Below are 10,091 nucleotides of genomic sequence, written 5' to 3' on the forward strand. Positions count from 1 at the left end.
TCCTTGCATAATAGTTAGTCTCTATAGAGTTACTTGCTCAAAATAATGACTTCTTCCCTAAGAAACTGTAATTTTGGGGTACCCTACCAATTTTGGAATTATTTTTTTTTTCGGTATACTTGCTTCAAGAATGTATTTTGGAACATAGTGATTGAGCTAAGAACACAAGCATGTGAGTTTTGAGCCTATTGTGTGGTTATATCTTCTAACCACTATTTCCCATTCTTGTGTGCATTATTCTCTCTCTATGATTGTAATCCTTGCTTTGTCTGATTCTATATGTCCATTATTTTGTGTATGAATGCATTTACATGATTGAGGCCATCATTTCAATAGTCACTTCTTCCAAATGGCCTTAACCCTTTTATCTACCATTACTAACCAATTTTGAGCCCACGATAAACCCTCTTTGTTCTTAAATAGAGCACATCAACAACCCTAAGTGAAAAACAATGAATGTCCCTAGATTTGGATCCTTGATTAGCTTAGGTAAGTGAAGGTGTGTATCGTTCAAATGGGAGGGTGTACTTGGAAACTTGGTTAGATGTAAAGAGGTGTATTTATAATTGTAATTGAAAATTCTGGGATTTGGGAACATACTCATGTATTGAATGATTGAACCATATGCATTGAAACTTTTGTACATGAAACCCCAAGAAAAAGGGGACCAAAAAAAATTTATATGTGTATATATGAGAATGTAAGAAAAAGAAATAGAAAAAAATAGAAGAAACAAAAATATGGAAAAAAGAGAAAGCAATGAAAGGGGACAAAAATGCCCCAAGACAAAATAATAATAACAATGCATATGGATGTGAATTGAAAAGAATGCATGAGTATGCAAAAAAGTGAAACCCATGGGTAGCTAGGTATTGTATTATAGTTGTATAGGTTGTTCTATGTGTCTAGTGGGATCTTAGGTTAATCAAGGATTCAAATTTTAAGCTCACTTGACCATATACATCCTTACCTTCACCCTAGCCCCATTACAACCCATGAATAAGACCTCATGATACTTGTAAACATGCATTAAGTAATTGTTGATTGTTAGATGAAAGACAAATCTTGGAAAGCATGATTAGGAGGGGATTGAGTGACGAACTGATGAGCGGATAATTTATACGCTTTTTGGCTTTGTTTTTAGTATGTTTTTAGTAGGATCTAGTTACTTTTAGGGATGTTTTTATTAGTTTTTATGTTAAATTCACATTTTTGGACTTTACTATGAGTTTGTGTGTTTTTCTGTGATTTCAGGTATTTTCTGGCTGAAATTGAGGGACTTGAGCAAAAATCAGATTCAGAGGTTGAAGAAGGACTACTGATGCTGCTGGATTCTGACCTCCATGCACTCAAAGTGGAGTTTTTGGAGCTACAAAACTCAAAATGGCGCGCTTCCAATTCCCTTGGAAAGTAGACATCCAGGGCTTTCCAGCAATATATAATAGTCCATACTTTGGCCGAGTTTAAATGACGCAAAAGGGCGTTGAACACCAGTTCTACCCTGCAGTCTGGAGTTAAACGCCAGAAACACATCACGGACCAGAGTTGAAAGCTAGAAACACGTTACAAACTGGCCTTCAACTCCAAGAATGACCTCTCCATGTGTAAACTTCAAGTTCAGCCCAAGCACACACCACGTGGGCCCCGAAAGTGGATTTATGCATCAATTACTTACTTCTGTAAACCCTAGTGACTAGTTTAGTATAAATAGGACTTTTTACTATTGTATTTACATCTTCGGATCATCTTATGATTTTCAGTTCATCTTAGGATCATATTGATCAAGTTTGGGGGCTGGCCATTCGGCTATGCCTGAACCTTTCACTTATGTATTTTCAACAGTAAAGTTTCTGCACTCCATAGATTAAGGTGTGGAGCTCTGCTGTTCCTCATGAATTAATGCAAAGTACTACTGTTTTTTATTCAATTCAACTTATTCCGCTTCTAAGATATTCATTCGTACTCCAACATGAATGTGATGAACGTGACAATCATCATCATTCCCCAACGAACGTGTGCCTGACAACCACTTCTGTTCCACCTTAGATTGAATGAATATCTCTTGGATCTCTTAATCAGAATCTTCGTGGTATAAGCTAGATTGATGGCGGCATTCATGAGAGTCCGAAAAGTCTAAACCTTGTCTGTGGTATTCCGAGTAGGATTCAGGGATTGAATGACTGTGACGAACTTCAAACTCGCGAGTGTTGGGCGTAGTGACAGACGTAAAAGGATAGTAAATCCTATTCCAGTATGATCGAGAACCTCCAGATGATTAGCCATGCAGTGACAGTGCATCGGACCATTTTTACAGAGAGGATGGGATGTAGCCATTGAAAACGGTGATGCCTCCAGATGATTAGCCATGCAGTGACAGCGCATCGGACCATTTTCACAGAGAGGATGAGATGTAGCCATTGATGACGGTGATGCCCTTACATAAAGTTTGCCATGGAAAGGAGTAAGACTGATTGGATGAAGACAGCAAGAAAGCAGAGGTTCAGAGGAACGAAAGCATCTCTATGCGCTTATCTGAAATTCTCACCAATGATTTACATAAGTATTTCTATCTTTATTTTCTATTTATTTATTATTTATTTTCGAAAACTCCATAACTATTTGATATCCGCCTGACTGAGATTTACAAGATGACCATAGCTTGCTTCATACCAACAATCTCTGTGGGATCGACCCTTACTCACGTAAGGTTTTATTACTTGGACGACCCAGTGCACTTGCTGGTTAGTTGTGCGAAGTTGTGAAGTTATGTTTAGACCATGGTATTGTGCACCAGTTGTGGCGCCATTGCCAGGGAGAGAACGAACAACAAATTTTACAACCTCAGAGTAACAATTTCGCATGCCAAGTTTTTGGCGCCGTTGCCGGGGATTGTTCGAGTTTGGACAACTGACGGTTCATCTTGTTGCTCAGATTGGGTAATTTTCTTCTTATTTTATTTTCAAAAAGTTTTCAAAAAAATTTTTCAAAAATATTTTCTTCTTTTTTTTCGTTTTTCCCAAAAAATATTTTCGAAAAAAAAAATTTATATTATGTTCTTCAGAATTTTAAGAATGAATTCTAGTGTTTCATGAAGCATGTTGAAGCCTGGCTGGCTGTAAAGCCAGGTCTAATTCTTTTGGATAGGGGCTTCCAACCATCAGCATAGAGGCAAGTTAATTAGAATATCAGCTGTTGCATGCCTGATTTATATCCTAAAGCTGGCTGGCTATTAAGCCATGCCCAACCCTTGGATTAGAGCTTTAGGCCAACATTGCAAGATTCCTGGGATTCTTATTAAAAATTTTGAATTTCTTATTTTATTTTTCCTATATGTTTTTCGAAAAAATTAAAAGAAAATACAAAAAAATTAGAAAATCATAAAAATAAAAAATATTTCATGTTTCTTGTTTGAGTCTTGAGTCAAATTGTAAGTTTGGTGTCAATTGTATTTTTTCAAAAAAATTTTTATGCATTTTTCGAAAATTCATGCATTCATAGTGTTCTTCATGATCTTCAAGTTGTTCTTGGCCAGTCTTCTTGTTTAATCTTCATATTTTCTTGTTTTGTGTCTTTTCTTATTTTTCATGTGCATTTTTGCATTCATAGTGTCTGAACATGAAAGATTTCTAAGTTTGGTGTCTTGCATGTTTTCTTTGTATTGAAAATTTTTCAAAAATATGTTCTTGATGTTCATCATGATCTTCAAAGTGTTCTTGGTGTTCATCTTGACATTCATAGCATTCTTGCATGCATTCATTATTTTGATCCATAACTTTCATGTATTGAGTCTTTTTCATGTTTTTCTCTTTCATCATTAAAAATTCAAAAATCAAAAAAATATCTTTCCCTTTTTCACTCATAAATTTCGAAAATTTGGATTGACTTTTTCAAAAATTTTTAAAATCTAGTTGTTTTTATGAGTCAAATCAAATTTTCAATTTAAAAATCTTATCTTTTTCAAAATCTTTTTCAAAAATCAAATCTTTTTCATTTCTCTTATTTATTTTCGAAAATATCATCAACAATTAATGTTTTGATTCAAAAAAATTTTAAGTTTGTTACTTGCTTGTTAAGAAAGATTCAAATTTTAAGTTCTAGAATCATATCTTGTGATTTCTTGTGAATCAAATCATTAATTGTGATTTTAAAAATCAAATCTTTTTCAAAACTAATTTCAATCATATCTTTTCAAAAATATCTTTTTATCTTATCTCTTTCAAAATCATATCTCTTCATATCATATCTTTTTCAAAAATTTGATTTTAAAATATCTTTTCTAACTTCTTATCTTCTTATCTTTTCAAAATTGATTTTCAAATCTTTTTCAACTAACTAATTGACTTTTTGTTTGTTTCTTATCTTTTTCAAAACTACCTAACTAACTCTCTCTCTCTAATTTTCGAAAATTTCTTCCCTCTTTTTCAAAAGTTCTTTTTAATTAACTAATTGTTTCAATTTTTAATTTTAATTTGATTTCGTTCCTAATTTTCGAAAATCACTTACCCCTTTTCAAAATTTTATTTTCGAAAATCCTCCTTCTCTCTCATCTCCTTCTATTTATTTATTCATCTACTAACACTTCATCTCACCCAAATTCGAACCCCCTCTTCCATCTGTGTTCGAATTTTCCTTCTTCTCTTCTTTACATTACATTCTTTTCTTCTTCTACTCACACAGGGGAACCTCTATACCTGGGTAAAAAGGATCCCTATTATTATTATTTTTCTGTTCCTTCTTTTTCATATGAGTAGGAGCAAGGACAAGAACATTCTTGTTGAAGCAGACCCTGAACCTGAAAGGACTCTGAAGAGGAAACTAAGAGAAGCTAAAATACAACAATCCAGAGATAACCTTACAGAAATTTTCGAACAGGAAGAGGAGATGGCAGCCGAAAATAATAATAATGCAAGGAGGATGCTTGGTAACTTTACTGCACCTAATTCTAATTTACATGGAAGAAGCATCTCCATCCCTACCATTGGAGCAAACAATTTTGAGCTGAAACCTCAATTAGTTTCTCTAATGCAACAAAACTGCAAGTTTCATGGACTTCTATCTGAAGATCCTTTTCAGTTCTTAACTGAATTCTTGCAGATCTGTGATACTGTTAAGACTAATAGAGTAGATCCTGAAGTCTACAGGCTCATACTTTTCCCGTTTGCTGTAAGAGACAGAGCTAGAGTGTGGTTGGACTCTCAACCCAAAGATAGCCTGAACTCTTAGGATAAGCTGGTCACGACTTTCTTAGCCAAGTTCTTTCCTCCTCAAAAGCTGAGTAAGCTTAGAGTGGATGTTCAAACCTTCAGACAGAAGGAAGGTGAATCCCTCTATGAAGCTTGGGAGAGATACAAGCAACTGACCAAAAAGTGTCCTTCTGACATGCTTTCAAAATGGACCATCCTGGATATATTCTATGATGATCTGTCTGAATTAGCTAAGATGTCATTGGATACTTCTGCAGGTGGATCCATTCACCTAAAGAAAATGCCTATAGAAGCTCAAGAACTCATTGACATGGTTGCTAATAACCAGTTCATGTATACTTCTGAGAGGAATCCTGTGAGTAATGGGACGCCTCAGAAGAAGGGAGTTCTTGAAAACTCTGAATGCCATATTGGCTCAGAATAAAATATTGACTTAGTAAGTCAATATGATTTCTCAGAGTCTGAATGGAATGCAAGCTGCATCCAACAGTACTCAAGAGGCATCTGCTGAAGAAAAAGGCTTATGATCCTGAGAACCCTGCAATAACAGAGGTGAATTACATGGGTGAACCATATGGAAACACCTATAATCTCTCATGGAGAAATCACCCAAATCTCTCATGGAAGGATCAACAAAAGCCTCAACAAGGCTTTAATAATGGTGGAAGAAATAGGTTTAGCAATAGCAAGCCTTTTCCATCATCCACTCAGCAACAGACAGAGAACTCTGAACAAAATACCTCTAATTTAGCAAACTTTGTCTCTGATCTATCTAAGGCCACTCTGAGTTTCATGAATGAAACAAGATCCTCCATTAGAAATCTAGAGGCACAAGTGGGCCAGCTGAGTAAGAAGATTACTGAAACCCCTCCTAGTGCTCTCCCAAGCAATACAGAAGAGAATCCAAAGAGAGATTGCAAGGCCATTGAATTGACCATTATGGCCGAACACACAAGAGAGGAGGAGGACGTGAATCCCAGTGAGGAAGACCTCCTAGGACATCCAGTGATCAACAAGGAGTTTCCCTTTGAGGAACCAAAGGACTCTGAGGCTTATCTAGAGACCATAGAGATTCCATTAAACTTCCTTACGTCCTTCATGAGCTCTGATGAGTATTCCTCCTCTGAAGAGAATGAGGATGTTACTGAAGAGCAAGTTGCCAAGTTCCTTGGTGCAATCATGAAGCTGAATGCCAATTTATTTGGTAAAGAGACTTGGGGAGATGAACCTCCCCTGTTCACCAATGAACTAAATGCATTGGATCAACTGAGATTGCCTCAGAAGAAACAGGATCTTGGAAAGTTCCTAATACCTTGTACCATAGGCACCATGACCTTTGAGAAGGCTCTATGTGACCTTGGGTCAGGAATAAACCTCATGCCACTCTCTGTAATGGAGAAACTGGGAATCTTTGAGGTGTAAGCTGCTGGAATCTCATTAGAGATGGCAGACAATTCCAGAAAATAGGCTTATGGACAAGTAGAGGACATGTTAGTAAAGGTTGAAGGCCTTTACATCCCTGCCGATTTCATAATCCTAGATACTGGGAAGGATGAGGATGAATCCATCATCCTTGGAAGACCCTTCCTAGCCACAGCAAGAGCTGTGATAGATGTTAACAGAGGTGAATTAGTCCTTCAATTGAATGAGGACTCCCTTGTGTTTACAACTCAAGGCTACCCTTCTGTAAACATGGAAAAGAGGCACAGTAAGCTTCTCTCAATATAGAGTCAACCAGAGCCCCCACAGTCAAACTCTAAGTTTGGTGTTGGGAGGCCACAACCAAACTCTAAGTTTAGTGTTGAACTCCCATATCCAAACTCTAAGTTTGGTGTTGGGGAGTCTCAACAATGCTCTAAACATCTGTGAGGCTCCATGAGAGCCCACTGTCAAGCTATTGACATTAAAGAAGCGCTTGTTGGGAGGCAACCCAATTTTTATTTATCTAATTTTATTTTTATTTTTGTTGTTCTTTCATGTTTTATTAGGTTCATGATCATGTGGAGTCACAAAATAAATATAAAAATTAAAAACGGAATCAAAAGTAGCAGAAGAAAAATCACACCTTGGAGGAGGATCTTACTGGCGTTTGAACGCCAGTAAGGAGCATCCTGGCGTTCAGACGCCAGAAATACACACTGAAGAAGAGCTGGCGCTGAATGCCAGAAACAAGCATCTGGCTGGCGTTCAACGCCAGAAACATGCTACATCTGGGCGCTGAACGCCTAGAACAAGCATCAATTCGGCGTTTAAACGCCAGAATTGCATGCAAAGGCATTTTACATGCCTAATTGATAAAGGGATGCAAATCCTTGACACCTCAGGATCTGTGGACCCCACAGGATCAACTCAGCATCTGTGAACCCCACAGGATCCCCACCTACCACCACTCACTCTCTTCCCTCTTCTCAATGTTCATCCTCTCTTCCCAATAAACACTCTTCCCCAAAACTCTTCACCAATCACCTCAATCTCTCTTCCCTATCCCCACTTCACCACTCACATCCATCCACTCTTCCCCATAAACCTACCTCATAAACTCCACCTACCTTCAAAATTCAAAATCAATTTCCCACCCAAACCCACCCTATATGGCCGAAACTAACCCCCCTCCCCTCCCTATATAAAGCCCTCCATTCTTCCTCATTTTCACACAACACAACCCTCTCTTCCCCTTCCTGGCCGAATACACCTCTCCCTCCTCTCCTCTATATTTTCTTCTTTTTCTTCATCTATTCTTTCTTCTCTTGCTCGAGGGCGAGCAATATTCTAATTTTGGTGTGGTAAAAGCATAAGGTTTTTGTTTTTCCATTACCATTGATGGCACCTAAGACCGAAAAATCCTCTAGAAAAGGGAAAGGGAAGACAAAAGCTTCCACCTCCGAGTCATGGGAGATGGAAAGATTCATCTCCAAAGCTCATCGAGACCACTTCTATGATGTTGTGGCCAAGAAGAAGGTGATCCCCGAGGTCCCTTTCAAGCTCAAGAGAAATGAGTATCCGGAGATCCGACATGAAATCCAAAGAAGAGGTTGGGAAGTTCTAACAAAACCCATCCAACAAGTCGGAATTCTAATGGTTCAAGAGTTCTATGCTAATGCATGGATCACTAGGAACCATGATCAAAGTAAGAACCCGAACCCAAAGAATTATCTCACAATGGTTCAGGGAAAATACTTAGATTTTAGTCTGGAAAATGTGAGGTTGGCGTTTGACTTGCCTATGATGCAAGGAGATGCACGCCCCTACACTAGAAGGGTCAACTTTAATCAAAGGTTGGACCAAGTCCTTATGGACATATGTGTGGAAGGAGCTCAATGAAAGATTGACTCAAAAGACAAACCGGTTCAACTTAGAAGACTGGACCTTAAGCCTGTGGCTAGAGGATGGTTGGAGTTCATCCAACGCTCCATCATCCCCACTAGCAACCGATCTGAAGTTACTGTGGATCGGGCCATCATGATTCATAGCATCATGATTGGTGAGGAAGTAGAAGTTCATGAAGTCATCTCCTTTGAACTCTACAAAATAGCCGAAAAGCCCTCTCCCTTGGCAAGGCTAGCTTTCCTTCATCTTATTTGCCATCTATGTTACTCAGCTGGAGCTTTCATAGAAGGAGACATTCCCATTGGGGAAGAAAAGCCCATCACTAAGAAAAGGATGGATCAAATAAGAGAGCCCACTCATGGAGCTCAAGAAACACGTGAGAAAGCTCATCATCAAGAAATCCCTGAGATACCTCAAGGGATGCACTCTCCTCCACAGAATTTTTGGGAGCAAATCAACACCTCCCTAGGAGAATTAAGTTCCAACATGGGACAATTAAGGGTGGAACATCAAGAGCACTCCATCATCCTTCATGAAATTAGAGAAGATCAAAAAGCAATGAGGGAGGAGCAACAAAGACAAGGAAGAGACAAAGAAGAGCTCAAGGACATCATTGGTTCCTCAAGGAGAAAACGCCACCATCACTAAGGTGGACTCATTCCTTGTTCTTACATTCTCTGTTTTTCGTTTTCTTTATGTTAAGTGCTTATCCATGTTTGTGTCTTATTACATGATCATTAGTATTTAGTAACTTTGTCTTAAAGTTATGAATGTCCTATGAATCCATCACCTCTCTTAAATGAAAAATGTTTTAATTCAAAAGAATAAGAAGTACATGAGTTTCGAATTTATCCTTGAACTTAGTTTAATTATATTGATGTGGTGACAATACTTTTTGTTTTCTGAATGAATGCTTGAACAGTGCATATGTCTTTTGAAGTTGTTGTTCATGAATGTTAAATATGTTGGCTCTTGAAAGAATGATGACAGGGAGACATGTTATTTGATAATCTGAAAAATCATAAAATTGATTCTTGAAGCAAGAAAAAGCAGTGAATACAAAAGCTTGCAGAAAAAAAAAGGAAAGAAAAGAAAAAAATGGCGAAAAAAAATAGAAAAAAGAAAAAGCAAGCAGAAAAAGCCAAAAGCTCTTAAAACCAAAAGGCAAGAGCAAAAAGCCAATAACCTTTAAAACCAAAAGGCAAGGGTAAATAAAAAGGATCCCAAGGCTTTGAGCATCAGTGGATAGGAGGGCCTAAAGGAATAAAATCCTGGCCTAAGCGGCTAAACCAAGCTGTCCTTAACCATGTGCTTGTGGCGTGAAGGTGTCAAGTGAAAACTTGAGACTGAGCGGTTAAAGTCAAGGTCCAAAGCAAAAAAAGAGTGTGCTTAAGAACCCTGGACACCTCTAATTGGGGACTTTAGCAAAGCTGAGTCACAATCTGAAAAGGTTCACCCAGTTATGTGTCTGTGGCATTTATGTATCTGGTGGTAATACTGGAAAACAAAGTGCTTAGGGCCACAGCCAAGACTCATAAAGTAGCTGTGTTTAAGAATCAA

The 10,091-nt window shown here is 37.8% G+C and overlaps 1 non-coding gene across 1 annotated transcript; it reads right to left on the minus strand.

Moving 5' to 3' along the window:
* Window positions 1–5,277: 5,277 nt before the first annotated feature.
* LOC112760804 (small nucleolar RNA R71) lies at window positions 5,278–5,385 on the minus strand. The gene has a single exon (XR_003181225.1). It is a non-coding gene; the product is annotated as a small nucleolar RNA R71 (small nucleolar RNA).
* Between the last annotated feature and the right edge of the window lie 4,706 nt (window positions 5,386–10,091).

Source organism: Arachis hypogaea, chromosome 16 (genome assembly GCF_003086295.3).
Source record: "Arachis hypogaea cultivar Tifrunner chromosome 16, arahy.Tifrunner.gnm2.J5K5, whole genome shotgun sequence".
Taxonomy (NCBI): domain Eukaryota; kingdom Viridiplantae; phylum Streptophyta; class Magnoliopsida; order Fabales; family Fabaceae; genus Arachis; species Arachis hypogaea.